This window comes from Lathyrus oleraceus, chromosome 3, assembly GCF_024323335.1.
Source record: "Lathyrus oleraceus cultivar Zhongwan6 chromosome 3, CAAS_Psat_ZW6_1.0, whole genome shotgun sequence".
Taxonomy (NCBI): Eukaryota; Viridiplantae; Streptophyta; class Magnoliopsida; order Fabales; family Fabaceae; genus Lathyrus; species Lathyrus oleraceus.
Genome location: NC_066581.1, coordinates 489535363 through 489552778, shown reverse-complemented (window position 1 = coordinate 489552778; position 17416 = coordinate 489535363). Strand labels below are relative to the sequence as shown.

Below are 17416 nucleotides of genomic sequence, written 5' to 3'. Positions count from 1 at the left end.
GTTTAAAACGCGAAAGCTGTCCGTCAAACTGATATGGCGAACGCCGTTAGGCTAATGGTGAACGCCATTAGCGTTAAACGCTCCTATTCTGGAAAAACTGTCTGTCAAACTGATATGGCGAACGCCGTTAGGCTAATGGTGAACGCCATTTAGCGTTAAACGCTCTTATTCTGAAAACTGTCTGTCAAACTGATATGGCGAACGCCGTTAGGCTAATGGTGAACGCCATTTAGCGTTAAACGCTCTTATTCTGAAAACTGTCTGTCAAACTGATATGGCGAACGCCGTTAGGCTAATGGTGAACGCCATTTAGCGTTAAACGCTCTTATTCTGGAAAAAGGCCCAAATGGCGAGCGCCAAAGGCATAATGGCGAACGTCATTTGGCTGTTATGTGCATAAACAAGATTTTAAGCGCAGAAACAGTGGACGCGCGGCTTCTAAGCCTACAACCCAATATCAACATTTAACAATCATACATACACAACATACTTCGATTACAATGTATATAACGCCACCATACTCACAGATCGGACAATTTCCCTCAAAAACCACAACTTTCCCAATCTCCCTAAATTCCCCAAATTTATCAACAACCCAATCCTATATCATGTAATTGCTCGCATATTATCGTTTAATAAGGTTCAGACCCCTTACCTCTTTGGATTGAAGGAAGCTCTGAGCAATCTTTGGTCTTTTCCTCTTCCTTCTCTTTCTCTTCAGCGCTTCTCCCTTTTCTGACTCTGAGGCAAAATACGTGAAAATGGAAACCTTCAGTTATCTCCTTTGGCCTCTTTTACCCAATTCCACTTTTACCCTTCCACTCTTCATATTCCAATTATATTATTTATTTAATTATTATTAAAATAAATAATATCTATAATAATAATAATAATAATAATAATAATCCAATAATTCAACTTTATTTAATTAAATTAATAAAATACTATTAACTCAATTAAATAATTCTCTTATTTTAATCGGGGTGTTACAACTCTCCCCCACTTTAGAAGTTTTCGTCCTCGAAAACATACCTCAAGCAAATAGAGCCGGATACGACTCCTTCATCTGATCTTCACGCTCCCAAGTCAAGCTCTCACCAGCTGGACCTCCCCAAACAACTTTCACTAGAGCAATTTTCTTACCTCTCAGGGTCTTCTCTTCTCGGTCATCTATCCGAATTGGCAACACCTCAACGGTCAAATTATCCCTCACCTGGATATCATCCAACTGAACAACATGCGACGGATCCGCAATATACTTTCTTAACTGAGATACATGAAACACGTCATGCAGATTAGAAAGCGACGGCGGTAAAGCTATCCGATACGCCACTTCCCCAACCCTCTTCAAAATCTGATACGGACCCACAAACCTCGGAGTAAGCTTTTTAGACTTTAAAGCTCTACCCACACCTGTCGTCGGAGTAACTCTCAAGAACACATGATCTCCCTCTTAGAACTCAAGTGCCTTCCTCCTCTTATCATGATAACTCTTCTGACGACTCTGAGAAATCTTCATTTTCTCCTGAATCATCTTAACCCTTTCAGTCGTCTGCTGCACAATCTCAGGTCCGAGTACAACACTCTCACCTGATTCATACCAACACAATGGAGTTCTACACCTCCTACCATACAATGCTTCATATGGAGCCATACCGATACTAGCATGAAAACTATTATTATAAGTAAACTCCACCAACGGCAAATAACTATCCCAAGAACCACTCTGCTCCAACACACAAGCTCTCAACAAATCCTCCAAGGATTGGATAGTTCTTTCAGTCTGACCATCAGTCTGAGGATGATAAGCTGAACTCAACCTCAACTTAGTCCCCAACGCTTTCTGCAAACTTTCCCAAAATCTAGAAGTAAATCTGGGATCTCTATCAGACACAATACTGGATGGAATACCATGCAGCCTCACTATCTCCTCAATATACAACTCTGCCAACTTCTCTAAAGAGTGATTAATCTTCATCGGCAAGAAATGCGCCGACTTAGTCAATCGATCCACAATCACCCAAATAGAATCATTACCTTTCACCGTCCTCGGCAATCCCGTCACAAAATCCATGGAAATGCTATCCCACTTCCATTCAGGAATCTTCAAAGGTTGCATCATACCTGCCGGTTTCTGATGTTCAATCTTTGACTTCTGACAAGTCAAATAGGCATACACAAACTTAGCAACATCTCTTTTCATACCAGCCCACCAAAACAACTTCTTCAAATCTTGATACATTTTAGTTGCACCTGGATGGATACTCAATCCACTCCTATGGCCCTCTTCAAGAATACTCTTTTTCAATTCAGACACCTCAGGAACACAAACTCTACCTTTAAATCGCAGGATGCCATTCTCATCAATCTCAAAATTACCACCATTACCCTGGTTAACCATAGTAATATGATCAACTAGAGCGACATCAACTTGCTGACCATTCCGAATATCTTCCAGAATTTCACTAGTCAACTTCAGCATACCCAACTTTACACTATCAGCGGAAACTTCACAACCCAAACTCATATCACGGAACTGTTCAATTAACTCAAGCTCCCGAACCATCATCATAGACATATGTAGAGACTTTCTACTCAGCGCATCTGCAACTACATTAGCCTTACCGGGATGATAACTCAATTCGAAGTCAAAATCCTTCAGTAATTCTAACCACCTTCTCTGCCTCATATTTAACTCTTTCTGATCAAACAGATACTTCAGACTCTTGTGATCACTGAACACTTCGAATCTGGAACCATACAGATAATGCCTCCACATTTTCAACACAAATACAACAGCTGCAAGTTCTAGATCATGCGTAGGATAATTCCTCTCATGAACTTTCAACTGTCTAGAAGCATAAGCTACAACTTTACCATTCTGCATCAAAACACCACCAAGACCCATCAAAGAAGCATCACAATAAACAACGAAGGACTCACCAGGATTAGGCAAGATCAACACTGGAGCACTGGTCAACCGCTTCTTCAACTCAACAAAACTCGCTTCACAAGCTGCATCCCACACATACACTTGACCCTTCTTAGTCAACTGCGTCAACGGCAATGCCAACTTAGAGAAGCCCTCAATAAATCTGCGATAATAACCAGCTAACCCCAGAAAACTGCGTATCTCAGTAGCAGACTTCGGAGTCTCCCACTGTAATACAGCATCAACTTTAGCAGGATCAACAGAGATCCCACCACTCGAAATCACATGGCCAAGGAAACTCACTTCCTTCAACCAGAACTCACATTTAGATAACTTTGCATATAATTTCTTTTCTCTTAACACCTGCAAAACAATTCTCAGATGTCCTGCATGCTCTTCTTCCGTCTTAGAATATATCAATATATCATCTATGAACACCACAACAAAATCATCAAGGTACGGATGGAATATACGATTCATATATTCCATAAACACACCTGGAGCATTAGATACACCGAACGGCATCACAGTGTATTCATAATGACCATACCTCGTACGGAAAGCAGTCTTCGCAATATCATCTGACTTCACTCGGATCTGATGATAACCCGACCGCAAATCAATCTTACTGAAAACATGAGCTCCAACCAACTGGTCCATCAAATCATCAATCCTCGGCAATGGATACCGATTCTTGATAGTCACCTTATTCAACTGCCGATAATCGACACACAACCTCATCGTACCTTCTTTCTTCTTCACTAACAATACTGGTGCACCCCAAGGAGAAACACTTGGACGCACAAACTTCTTCTCAAGCAATTCTTCAAGTTGCTTCTTCAATTCAACTAATTCAGTTGCCGACATTCTATAAGGAGACATCGACACTGGACTCGTACCTGGTACTAAGTCAATGGCAAATTCGACTTCACGTTCTGGAGGTAAATCACTTACATCCTCCGGAAACACATCCTGAAATTCACAGACAACAGGCAAATCTACACTCACTACTTTCTTATCCGCTTGCAGAGACGCAAATAAAGCGAATACCTGAGCTTCATCTTTCACAAAATCCCCTATCTGCCTAGCAGATAGAAATCTTGCCTCATCATTCTCACCAACTTCAGAGAACCGCACCGTCTTCCTATAGCAGTCGATGAACACGCCATAGAATCCTAGCCAATTCATTCCCAGAATAATATCAATTTGGTGCAAGGGTAAGCACACCAAATCAATCACGAACTCTCTCTCAAAGATCGTCAAATGACAACCTCGACAGACAACAGAAGTCTTCACAGAACCATTAGCAGGAGTATCTATCACCATACTTCCGCCTAGGGACGACATAATCACACCAATCCTGGTCGCACACTCATACGAAATAAACGAATGAGTAGCACCAGTGTCATTTACACTAATCGACCAACAGGGAAAACATCACATTATGACTCGACTGGACTGACTATGCTCTGATACCACTAATGTAACACCCTTCTACCCAAACGACATATTTATATATATTATCAGAGTGCAACATGTAGAAGAGTTTACATTTCATAAAAACATAACACTCATTTCATCACAATATAAATCATATTATTTGTTTTATTAAAACTTCGCAGCGGACAACAACATAATTTTTTATAAAAATATTTCAACATTATCTCAACAAATTAATCATCATAAACAACGTAAATAATAATTCAGCTATCGAATCCCATAATCCCCGGTGTCACATGACCAGAGCATTTGACTCGACTCTGTAGAATGACTCTACACTTATTCTTCGAATCTCAACAATAGCTACTCCACATTATCTGCACATTGCTCATCATAGATGAACATAAACACATGCAGAAGGGGTGAGAATTACATTATTAAATAATAATACAACGACGGAAATATAAACATAAATATACATTTCACATATGCCAACACAATTCATCATCATCATCAAAATCATCAAACTCATGAACATCAACAACACAACACATCAAATGCAATGCATACACCCATGCATGACTCAACACGACTCGGTATACCCATTTTGTGACCACTACAGGATCACTACTCCCAGATTCACCACCATAGAATCCGAGTTCCCCATAAGGAACCAAGCCTCTCAACAAGCCCGGAGTCAACAACATCATTGGAACTCAGTCCGTTCATCACTAGGCATCGGCCTTTCATGAATGCATGCACATCAAACATGCATCATAATCAACATAGCAACAACAACATCATATAGTCATGTTATCATCATCATTAATAGCATGACATACAACTCAACAAAACAACAACGACATTACAACGATATCACATCTGGGAGTTTAAAACGCGAAAGCTGTCCGTCAAACTGATATGGCGAACGCCGTTAGGCTAATGGTGAACGCCATTAGCGTTAAACGCTCCTATTCTGGAAAAACTGTCTGTCAAACTGATATGGCGAACGCCGTTAGGCTAATGGTGAACGCCATTTAGCGTTAAACGCTCTTATTCTGAAAACTGTCTGTCAAACTGATATGGCGAACGCCGTTAGGCTAATGGTGAACGCCATTTAGCGTTAAACGCTCTTATTCTGAAAACTGTCTGTCAAACTGATATGGCGAACGCCGTTAGGCTAATGGTGAACGCCATTTAGCGTTAAACGCTCTTATTCTGGAAAAAGGCCCAAATGGCGAGCGCCAAAGGCATAATGGCGAACGTCATTTGGCTGTTATGTGCATAAACAAGATTTTAAGCGCAGAAACAGTGGACGCGCGGCTTCTAAGCCTACAACCCAATATCAACATTTAACAATCATACATACACAACATACTTCGATTACAATGTATATAACGCCACCATACTCACAGATCGGACAATTTCCCTCAAAAACCACAACTTTCCCAATCTCCCTAAATTCCCCAAATTTATCAACAACCCAATCCTATATCATGTAATTGCTCGCATATTATCGTTTAATAAGGTTCAGACCCCTTACCTCTTTGGATTGAAGGAAGCTCTGAGCAATCTTTGGTCTTTTCCTCTTCCTTCTCTTTCTCTTCAGCGCTTCTCCCTTTTCTGACTCTGAGGCAAAATACGTGAAAATGGAAACCTTCAGTTATCTCCTTTGGCCTCTTTTACCCAATTCCACTTTTACCCTTCCACTCTTCATATTCCAATTATATTATTTATTTAATTATTATTAAAATAAATAATATCTATAATAATAATAATAATAATAATAATAATAATCCAATAATTCAACTTTATTTAATTAAATTAATAAAATACTATTAACTCAATTAAATAATTCTCTTATTTTAATCGGGGTGTTACAGCTGCGGTAGTTGCTTGTTGCTGGGCTATTTGAGAAGTTTAGGTTTCCAACATTTTATTATGAGTAGCCAAAGCATCTACTTTAGTTGCTAATTGTTTCACTAATTCTGAAGTATGGGCATTTTGATTCATAAACTCCTTATTTTGTTGCGTTTGAGAAGAAAAAAAGTTTTCCATCATTAACTCAAGATTGGATTTTCTAGGCGCTTGAGGTGCGCCCTGAGCTGGCTTTTGGTAACCAGAAGGTGGTTGATTTGGAGCATACAAGGCGTTGTTATTCTTATAGGAGAAATTATGATATTTTTTCCAACCTGGATTGTAAGCATTTGAGTATGGGTTTCCTTGAGCATAGTTTAACTGGTAAGGTGTGATGCCTGTTAGTAATTGGTATTCGGAAATATTGTGTCCAGGTACTCCACATAAGTCGCGGTTTGGGGCTACGGAAGCCACGGTGGCCGCAGGAGTTATGGTTAAACTTTCAATCTTTTGAGTCAGGGCGTCTTCCTTAGCATTGACGTGTTTTATGCCACCGACTTCGTACACACCTCCTTTTGGTTGAGATTTCTCTACAGAAGTGCGCTCTCCTCCCCACTGGTAGTGATTTTGTGCCATAGTTTCAATAATTTGATAGGCATCTTCATATGGTTTATCCATTATAGCGTCGCCAGCTGCATTGTATAGGTTTAATTTGGTGTTATAGATGAGACCACCATAGAAGGTGTGGATAATGAGCCATGGTTCAAGCCCATGATGCGGGCAAATCCTTAGCATATCCTTATATCTCTCCCACGCTTCGGAAAGTGATTCGTTGTCTTTTTGCCTAAATTCGTTGATTTTCCTTCTTAGTATAGTCGTTTGACTAGGTGCGAAATATTTGGCTAAGAAGACCTTCTTTAATTCATCCCATGTAGTTATGGAATCGGACAATAAAGACTGGACCCAAGCTCTAGCTCTGTCTCTTTAAGAAAAGGGAAAAGGACGTAATCGTATCGCCTCAAGATTAACACCATTAGCTTTCACTGTATCTGCATATTGCACAAACACTGGCAGATAGAGATTCGGGTCATCCGTATGGTTGCCAAAGAATTGGTTTTGCTGTACAGCTTGTAACAACGAAGGTTTCAACTTGAAATCGTTTCAATCGATGGCAGGGGAAGCAATGCTGCCGTGTGGTTCCTCTTGAGATGAGGCAGCATAATCCCTTAAAGGACGGTTAACAGGGGCAACCATATCTGGTTCAGGTATATTAGGATCAGGAATGTTATATTTTAAACGGTATTTCTAATTTAGCGTCTTAGTTTAATATAATGCTTGATTTCGTCTATCGGTTGTTCTAACTCATTCTGTTGTGAGTGAGTGTTTGACATGCAACCAAAATAAGTAAAAAGGAAAATAATTGCCTTAGTCTATACCGCGCAACAATGGAGTTACGATATTGACTTAATTGGTCCCCGACAACGGCGCCAAAAACTTGATCGCGACTTAATATGTCTATCGAAATGTCTAACTGCAAGTGTATAATTGTATCCCGTAGTTTTAAAAAGATATCGAACCCAAAGGACCAAAAACCAAACTATCATTATCTAAAGTTACTATGTAAAGCTAAGGCTAATGATTGTTTTCTTTTTTAGATCAAGGGAAACTAGAAATAAAATTAAATGAGAAATAATAATATAATAAAAATATTCAATAAGGAGGCATCGATATGTAGATTACATCATTCTTCGAGGATTAAGTAAATAATTAACATAAAATAAGGTAAATCACTTTTCAGTAGGAAATATAAAATTAAAAGACTTTGCCTCACACTTTCGTGTTATTGACTCGGGCTAGAAGCCAAAATGTTTCTCTCTCGTTGTGTTTAGGATTAATGCCTTGAAACCACTATCTAGTTAAAATCTCAAACTCTCGCTCTGTTGATTTATAACCTTAATGACTTTTCACTCTCGTGCAAAAACCTTTTTAAATTAGAATTGGAAACCACATCCAGAAAAATAGCTTATAAAAATTAACATTAATTATTACCGAATCCCATCGGAACGACGGTCCTTACATACCGATATCAAAAACTTTAGCCATACATGGTTTGAAACTTAATCGTGCAGTTATAATTATTAAACATAAACATAATCATGATCAAAATTCAGATTTGCAAGCATACAAATAATATTATGCAATTAGGCCAAATGAAAGTGGAAACTAAAGAAATAGGCAATAAAAAGAACCTGATGAATAAAAGGAACTAGATTAAGCTGCCGAGAATTCTTTGAGTACAAATATTAAACTGGAAATACAAATGATGTCGGCACACTTGATCTAATCAATAAGTAAACTTAATAACTACGGTGCAATAGCCTCCCGATGTGGAAGGACTATCACTTTTCAAGTATTTCTGCTTAAGCCTCAGAGTCAAAATTATACGATAAAACTTGGATGTTTTTTTTTCCATTCCATTGCCTTCTTATACTGGTAAGTGGAGCTGAAATTAACCTAAAATCGTGACAAAGTGGTTGAGAGATTTTAGGGGAGTCATTGACCAAGTTTGTGCAATTGCTGAAAAACTACATTGCGTGCGTGTGGCGAACGCCGCAGGGCCATGGAGAACGCCATGGTACTTAAACTTGGGGTGGCGTGGCAGGGGGACGTGGCGAACGCCACAAGCCCATGACGAACGCCACAGGCCCAGAACCTGCAATTTCAGCCTTTTTCTTCTTTTCTCCAACTTTTCTTCATTTCTTCTCTTCTCTTTATCTCTTTCTCGCACGTGAGTTATGCATTGACAAGTACCTGAAACAAGGCAACAACACTAGCATAATACAATAAAAGCATACACAAAATTATACTAAAATGCATGCGAATCGAGTCAAATAAACGGTATAGTTTCACGTTATCAATATTTTCCAGACAACCCTTCCATATTTGAATTGTCACTTAAAAGGATGACTTCTGATCCAAAATCTCCACTAACAGAGGGGAAGGAATGTGATTCATACTCCATTAATATTTTTTAAGATGAAGAAACACTACCCTCCGAGTCATTGTTGACGATAATAAGGTTACAATTCATCATAATAAAAATGAGATAAATAATTGAGTAAAAGCTGAGGTGAAGAGAAAGTACATTGAAATATGAAGGCGAAAGTGTTGAAGCAAGGAAGAAGGTTACAAAGTCAAATCTTTAATGCTTTGAAATTATAAACATGCAATGGAAGTTACTCTAGAAGAAAAACGCTCTCAGATAAGAAGGAAGGACTTAAAGAGACAAGGAAAACTTTGTCTACAAGATGGATAAAACATTTCTCCACGATCTCTCACCATCTTTATATAGAAAAAGGCAATCAAATAGATTAGATCGAAAGTAGGAAACAATGGTAAATCAACGATCAAAATTGATATGGGGAAGACAATCGTACTCAAATGTACTCGAGTACATGAAAAGTTGCATCATGTCACCCCATGCATTTTCAAGTCACACGTAAAAAAAACGGCGAAAAGTTTCAATAATGGGATTTCATTTAATGCTCACATCCCCATTATGATTTGGAAAAACCAAAGCGATGCATGCCAACCGACGTCTGGACAAACATCCCCAAAGGCCAACCACTACTATTAGAAGACTCCCCCAATATCACACATGGCCAACGAGTCTTGGGGGAAACTGATCCATGTCGGCTAAAGACACGGGACCTACTTCTCTGCGTTGGTAAAATGTCCAATAAGACGAGGCCTATTATCCAATCTTCCCTGTCAGGCCCAAGGTATAAATACATTCGTAAAGGATTTTCAAGTACAAAATCTTTAATCTCCATTTTCACTACCACTATCTTGAATCCTAAATTGACTTGAGAGATGAAGTGCTAACCATGTAGATATCCCATAGGTCCATCATATCGGAGATAACAAACATTGATTAACAACACTGCATCAATATCGATACCTCTGGTTCAAGAAGTACCGTGATCACAACCTTCGATCCATGGCGTCACATCGTCGTAGTGCTTCAGAAACTTCACTCTGTCGTAGTTTCCACAATTCTTTCCATTTCTGGTTCTGCAACGAAACAATATTTTATCAAAATATTCCATGCCTTTTTTGTATTCTCAACATGAAGGATTTTGTCAAAGTTTACCACATCTACTGCTTCTTAAATGGAATACATCACTTTGTAATTCTTCTTATTCTCTTATCTATGATAACTCTTCTAGGCTTCTATTTCATTTGTAGGGATGTTTTTTACTCCACTGGAAACCACTCTACGAGAGAGAGAGAGAGAGAGAGAGAGAGAGAGAGAGAGAGAGAATGGTGAAATATAATCTATATTGTATTAGTTGATTATACATGACGTGGTTACACTTTTATTTTAAATATAATCTCTATTTGATTGATTCGAACTTGAGACCTCGGGAGGAGCACACTCTCGAGACTCAATCATTCACCATTATACCAACTCCTAAAGGTTAATGTGCTTACACTTTTTATGTGCTACATAAGAACTAACTAAAATACAAAGTTAATTATTAACTATGAGTTGGTTATAACTACAAGTAACTATCATATCTAACTTTTAAATTAAATTAACTAACAATAAAGATGAGCAAATTACTAACTCAATGTTGAAGAGGGGGTGCTCCAGTTAAGGATGTAAATGGACATCCATGAGGCAAATTGTATGATATTCGTGTTCGCCTCGTCAGATAAATATGATTCATATCCGCCTCATATTCGCGCGGATATCCGCTAAGCAGATAATCCACGTGTTTTAAGATATTCACAAATATTTACAGATATCCATGGATAATATTTTTTCTATAAAATTAATTTTTAAAAAGAAATATTTTCAGCTTATTTTAAAGACACAAAAAGTTATTGTCACATAACATCCATACAATTCGATCTTAATTTAATAACAAAATTTTATCACATTAATTTTCTTATTTTTCACCAAATCCTAATATTAACCAAAATAAATGAAAGATATTATGATTATGAGTTATGGTGGAAGATTGGGCAATAGAGGAGCCAATACTACAAATAACACATGTCATGTCGGATGCAAAATAGATTTCACCTTGTTACAATGCCGAGGTAACGAATGGTACATGAAAAGTGGAAACTTTAACTCTCGATTTAAAAATAACCGAGAGGTTAGCTTAAATGGTCACGAGTTCGAATCTCAAGAATAGCTTTTTTATATTTTCCAAAATAGCACCATATACCTCTCGGTTTAATAACAAACCCGAGGGGAAAGATATATATATATATATATATATATATATATATATATATATATATATATATATATATATATATATATATATATATATATATATATATATATAATACTCGTTACATTGTTTACATAGAATATTAATAAATTAATTTGCTTACAAACTATATTATTTACACATAATACTAAAGTAAAAATGTTGTTCTTCATCGTAATCGTTGTCGACGAAGAACACATGTTGGATATCTTGGAGAAGAGCAAATGTTGGGGATCCTCGTTTCATTGATCTTAAGGAAGATCAAATGTTGAATGCAATATATTCTCTATGGATTTTGCATTCATTTGTTTCTGATATAAAACAAAAAAAAAGGTTAGATAAATAAAATAAATATTCAGTTAAGAGATTATGTTAAAATGCAAACCTTGAACCAATTTTTTTCCTGCACTTGCAATCCATCCCATAAATATTTGACAAAGTAAATACACTCCCACCAACCACATATTAAATAAACCTCAATTTTTTCTGCTCTTGCAATCTATCACATTGATAATTTTACTTTGTAAAATCTCATGGCGCTCTGATTATACATAGAGGGTTTCACAACAATATTTGAGTTTCTTGTGGATTCACTACTATCAAATTTTAATATTCAGAATGCTTTTATAATGAGGGTTTTAGATTTCACGAGAATCACTAATAACAATGTCTTGAGCATTGTCATACCCCAATTTTGTCCGGGCATTTTTAAACTTTCATAAATTGGATTTTATTTACAGTTTGAATAATATGTATAGCATGACATGCATTTTATCATGAATAATACTTAAAATATCAGTCGGAATAAATTCTCGAATATACAGACAAATTGGTTAAATCATTCCTCAAGTACGTGCAAAATCAGCGGGTAAAAAAGTTTCGAAATTGAGCTTGTAGACGTCAGTATTATTAATCTACGGTTCACGTAGTTTAATCAGGTGTGCTCGTTATATTTTTTCGACGACTTTTTCGGTTACATTTTGATCCGTCTAAGCCTTTTAACCGGTCAAAAATTATTTTAGAGTTAAAAGAAACGTTGTATTTTTCCAATAAGTTTATTTCGCACTGATCATTTTAATGCATTCAGTTTAATTTTTTTTTGAGCAAATTTTCAACCGACTTTTATTCATTTTTAGTCATTTTAATTTTTTTCTTTTGTCAAACGTTTGTAAAGGCTTTTTATGGAAGCTCATGATTCCTCAACACTGAGAACTCAACCAAATATTTTATGATAGATGTTGTCAAAGGAGGATTCTATCCAGTTTGATAGCCACAACTTAGCCAATGGATCCTTTTGGAGGATTAATGAATCGTGCTAGCATAATTTTCGGGCACTCGTCTTAAACTCAATAGTTGTTGACGTATGGCATAATTTGTTTGAGCAGTTTGAAAGCACGAAGAAAGAGGTTCTGCCCCTCTGTGGCTCATCTTGCCCCAGTCTGTTGGGTCTTTGAAAATGTTCACCTTGAAAGTGGGTTTGAAAACAACTTGCCATGAGCCTACCTCGAGATGGCTTGCCCCAAGTGTTTGAAACTTGCAGTGGTCTGAACTTGACTAACCAAATGTTGGAATGGCAGACTCTTGGTTGACTGTCCTTTGGATAGTTGGACTTATTGAGCTCTGAGGTGGCTTGCCCCAGTCTAAGTCTTGAAGCAAATTACTCTTGGCTAACTGAACCTTGGAGTGATTAGCTCGAATTAACTGATGCTCAAAGTGATTTGCTCTTGACTAGACTTCTTTAACTGTATTTGGAATTTCTTGATGCTAAGTGTTAACTTGCAAATAAGATTATGCATTCAAAAAATGGTAATTTTAATGCAATGTTTATGCAAAAATTTGAACTCAAAGTTTATTGATATGAATGGGTGAAATACAGTGAAAGCGTTATTGATAAGAACACAATGGTGATCAAGTCATTCACAGTATGCAAGTTGGCGCCATCAAATGATTAACAAAAATCGTTTGGAGTCAAGTTAACACAACCTTGTTATAGTATGCTTTCAAAATAAACTCTGCCTCAATGAGGTCTTTTAAGGGTTGTAACGTGGTCTGGTTCACGGTTTTTTTGAAACAAAAGGATATAAGGCTCAAAATTTATTTTTACCCACCCCTTCTTCTTGATGATCTCCAGTTCCTGTGTTCAGTTAATTCAATACACACATTCGATCTCGAAGGTGCGAAAGTGGAAATGAGGGATTCAAGGCGAGATTTTCTTGAAATGGAAGTCACCTTATTTTGTTTTTGTTGAGGATTTAATGACCTCTTTTGATTGATTTTCTTTATCCCTAATTTTGCCTGGACCGCTTCTTTGAAGCTTTCAGTCCATTAGGATGCCCTGACTTTTGCCTAAGTCATTTTGTGGTATTTGACTTAGCGAGCTTTTTTCAATCTTTTTTTTTAGGTGTTGACTGCCATATTATTGGTGGATGAGGATCAACCAACACTAATTTTATCTTTTCTCAACTTCTTCGACACTTCAACATGTGTGCGAAGAATAACATGTGGTTGAACCTAATTGGAGGGTGTACATATGGACGATTTTTTTGAAAGATCGAATGCACGATCAAACTATCTGAACATAACTACCCTGCCCCAGGTTAAGATTAAGGGTTTTAGATCCGAAATAAACACCAACTTCTAGGCTCAAAGTGGTTGACTAGGGATTAACTCCTTATCTCTTAAGTGTTTGGGGATTTGAAACAATGCCTTACATCATTGACAAGGTTTTACTCAAAAGCATACCACAACAATTTCAGGTGTTTCGTTTTCATCATCCTCCTTCCAATATTTGTTAACACAATGGTTTGATAAACAAAAGTGAATGAGAGGAGTATTTTTGTTTTTAACATAAATGAAAAACGAGTGAATACGAATGGATTAATTCAAAAGATGCATAAACATTTCATTAATCTTACCAATTCAAAGAAAACAACAATGCTTAAAAGCAATTAACAATCAAACATGCAAGGAAACTACAAAGAAATGCTGAGACAGCCGAATGATTGTCAGCTTTAGGGAATGGACTTCTTCAAACTTGAAGGTTGGGATCAACAAGCTTTTTGACATTGGTATGACGATCTTCAAATTCTTTTCCTTCAATCTCATCATTGAACGCAACCTTCTTGGATCCACTACTCACTTCTTCTTTTCTTTCATTGGTATGAGTCGTGACATTGGAAATCCAAGGCGGTATCTCAATGCTCTTACCAGGAAACAATGATAGCTCATTAGCCACATCCCTGACATCTTCCTTGTGGTACAAAACCTTGAGGGGTCTCAAGGGTCCTTTCCCTTTTTTATTACCTGGCCCAGAAATCAAGGTATATGTACCTGAGCCTTCCTCCTTGAGTGTTGGTGACCTTATGTCAATCAATCCTTGCAGCTTGAGCTTAAAACTCTTGCATTTCTCGATGGAGTGCCCCATTGTTCCAGTATGGTATCCGCACTTGATCTTCGGGTGATCTTCTTCAAAGACTAAGCTCTTTTTGTTAATGAGTTCCCGTACCAAGGCTTTTAGCGCTAAGCAAGAATCCAGGTCATGTCCCAATGCCCCTTTATGGAATTCACATGTTGCATTTGGATTGTACCATGGCAGGTATGGTGACACAGGTGTGAGAGCTCGAGGGGTCACCAAAGCATTTTGGATCAGTTGCGGGTAGAGCTTGCTATGTGGCACCGGAACCGAGTCATTGTGATCCTTGTTCCTCTTGTTCTGATTCTGATTTTTGTTCTGAACCTGGCTTTGGTGACTTTGAGGAGCAATAGCCAGAGGGTGTTGATGATGACGTCTTGAGGGAGGTCCATATACTGGTAAATGAGGAGTTGCCACATAGAATTTCCCTTGACTTGGGGTAACACCAGATGGATGTGGGGTATTAGCTCTCTTTGTTGCAGCAGTGTATATTGGGTGACCCTCTTTTCCCAACAAGACTTGCAGGGTTTCCAAGACCCAACTCATTTGGCTCTTCAAAATATTAAGTTCCTCCTTCAATACTTCTTGACTTTTCCTTAGCTCGTCCATCATATCTTGAGACATGGTTCTTTGTTCTAAACGCGTGTTAGGAATCACTTTGCTGATCATGGACAAAGGATGAATGAGTTTTTTTTGTATTTTGTCTGGAAAATGACATGCGTTATTATGTAGATGCAATGAAATGTGAATGAATGCAATGCAAGCCATGCATATTTGTGTTTTTTTTTTCAATACGCGGGTTCAAAAATCCGAGGTACTGATAAATTTGATTGCTTTTCCAAAACGGGGTTCTCACCGGGTATGATCTAAGGCTTTGTTACAAAGGATCCCCAAAGTCATTGATTCACAAGAATGTTTGACGCTTACGGGAAATACTTTCCGGTCGTCAACTCCATCAAGGGAATCTATTCTGGGTGAGGTTCTCGTACCGACTCTTACGAAGTATTCACCTCGGGAGTCCGTACTACGCAACCATCGATTGGGTTCTAGACAGGGTACTCAGAGTCATGGATTCAAAAGACTGTTTGACGCTTACGGAAAATACTTTTCGGTCATCAACTCCATCTAGGGAATATATCCTGAGCGAGGTTCTCGTATCGATTCTTACGAAGTATTCACCTCGGGAATCCATACTACGCAACCATCATTTCTAGTTGGCCAAAGGTTCAATGTTCTAAAAGGTTCTTAGAGTCATGGACCCCTTTGAAACATCAAAGCTTACGAGGTATACACCTCGGGCGATAATATTTGCAAAAGAATCTACTCTAAGTGAGGTTCTCGTACCGACTCTTACGAAGTATCCACCTCGGGAGTCCGTACTACTCAACCATCGTCTTATCTTATGTTTTTTTCACTCTAGACTCGGGTGTAGAGTCTTTCCCACATGGTTTGCAATCAAAATCCAAGTACCCAACACGGTGGAACCAATATACAAAAAATATCAATATAACAATAAAGATATTAAAAAGCAACAAATAAGGGAAAAGCCACAAAATTAAACAAACAAAGGCACACAAACGTCCTAACTAGGCTTGACTCACTTAGGGATAAAGGATTGTTTCCCCAGCAGAGTCGCCATCTGTCGCACCTCGAAAAATGGGGATACGACTTCAAAGCGAAGCGCGATCGCACGCTCGCAATGATGGACTGAACAGAGTTGCCACCGAACTTTATTTATTCTTAAAAAAGGAAAGGGGAAATATCGATAAAACCCAAGACAAAATGACAATGATTATGGTCGTCGCAAATAATATCAGGGTTCGGGAGTCGGTTACGCAAGGGGAAGGTATTAGCACCCCTCACGTCCGTTGTACTCAACGGGAACCATTAGGTTAGTTGTGTGCGTTAGTGTTAGTTGAAATATTAGGCTTTTCGAATTATTAGGTGGGAAAGAAAGAGTAAAAGAGAGGAAAATGTTTTTGGATTTTTGACGAAGGACTAAACCTAAGTTTTTTTATTAGTGGGCCTGACAAGATTTATAAATCTTGCTCCTACGTATCTCAATAGAGAAGTCAAGGCTTACGTAGTTTTGGGTAGAAAAATGTTTATTTGTTGGTCGATTTTAGCGAAAGCCATACTCTATTAATCGATGAAAACATTGTTTTACCCAAAACAGATGAGGAGTGGACGCATACCACACATCGGACGGATTTATAAATCTACATTCGGAAAAGCGTCATTTATCTCTACTCAACAATCGTGGCTGAAACATTGTTTTGTATCACTTAAGACAATATATCTTTCATTTATGAAAAGGTTTTTGATTAATCGCACGGTGGCGAAAAAAAGAGTTTGATTGGTTGGATGTATTTTGAGTGATGGCGAGAACTTGGATGAGCGAGATATACATCTCGAATCCTGGCCTCAGGAGTGCGTGGTATACACCACGTTCCATTTCCATCTTATTTGCACAAAATGCTTAATAAG

At 37.9% G+C, this 17416-nt stretch overlaps 1 non-coding gene across 1 annotated transcript; it reads left to right on the top strand.

Moving 5' to 3' along the window:
* Positions 1-6995: 6995 nt before the first annotated feature.
* Positions 6996-7102, top strand: LOC127134115 (small nucleolar RNA R71). The gene has a single exon (XR_007807884.1). It is a non-coding gene; the product is annotated as a small nucleolar RNA R71 (small nucleolar RNA).
* The last annotated feature ends 10314 nt before the right edge of the window (positions 7103-17416 follow it).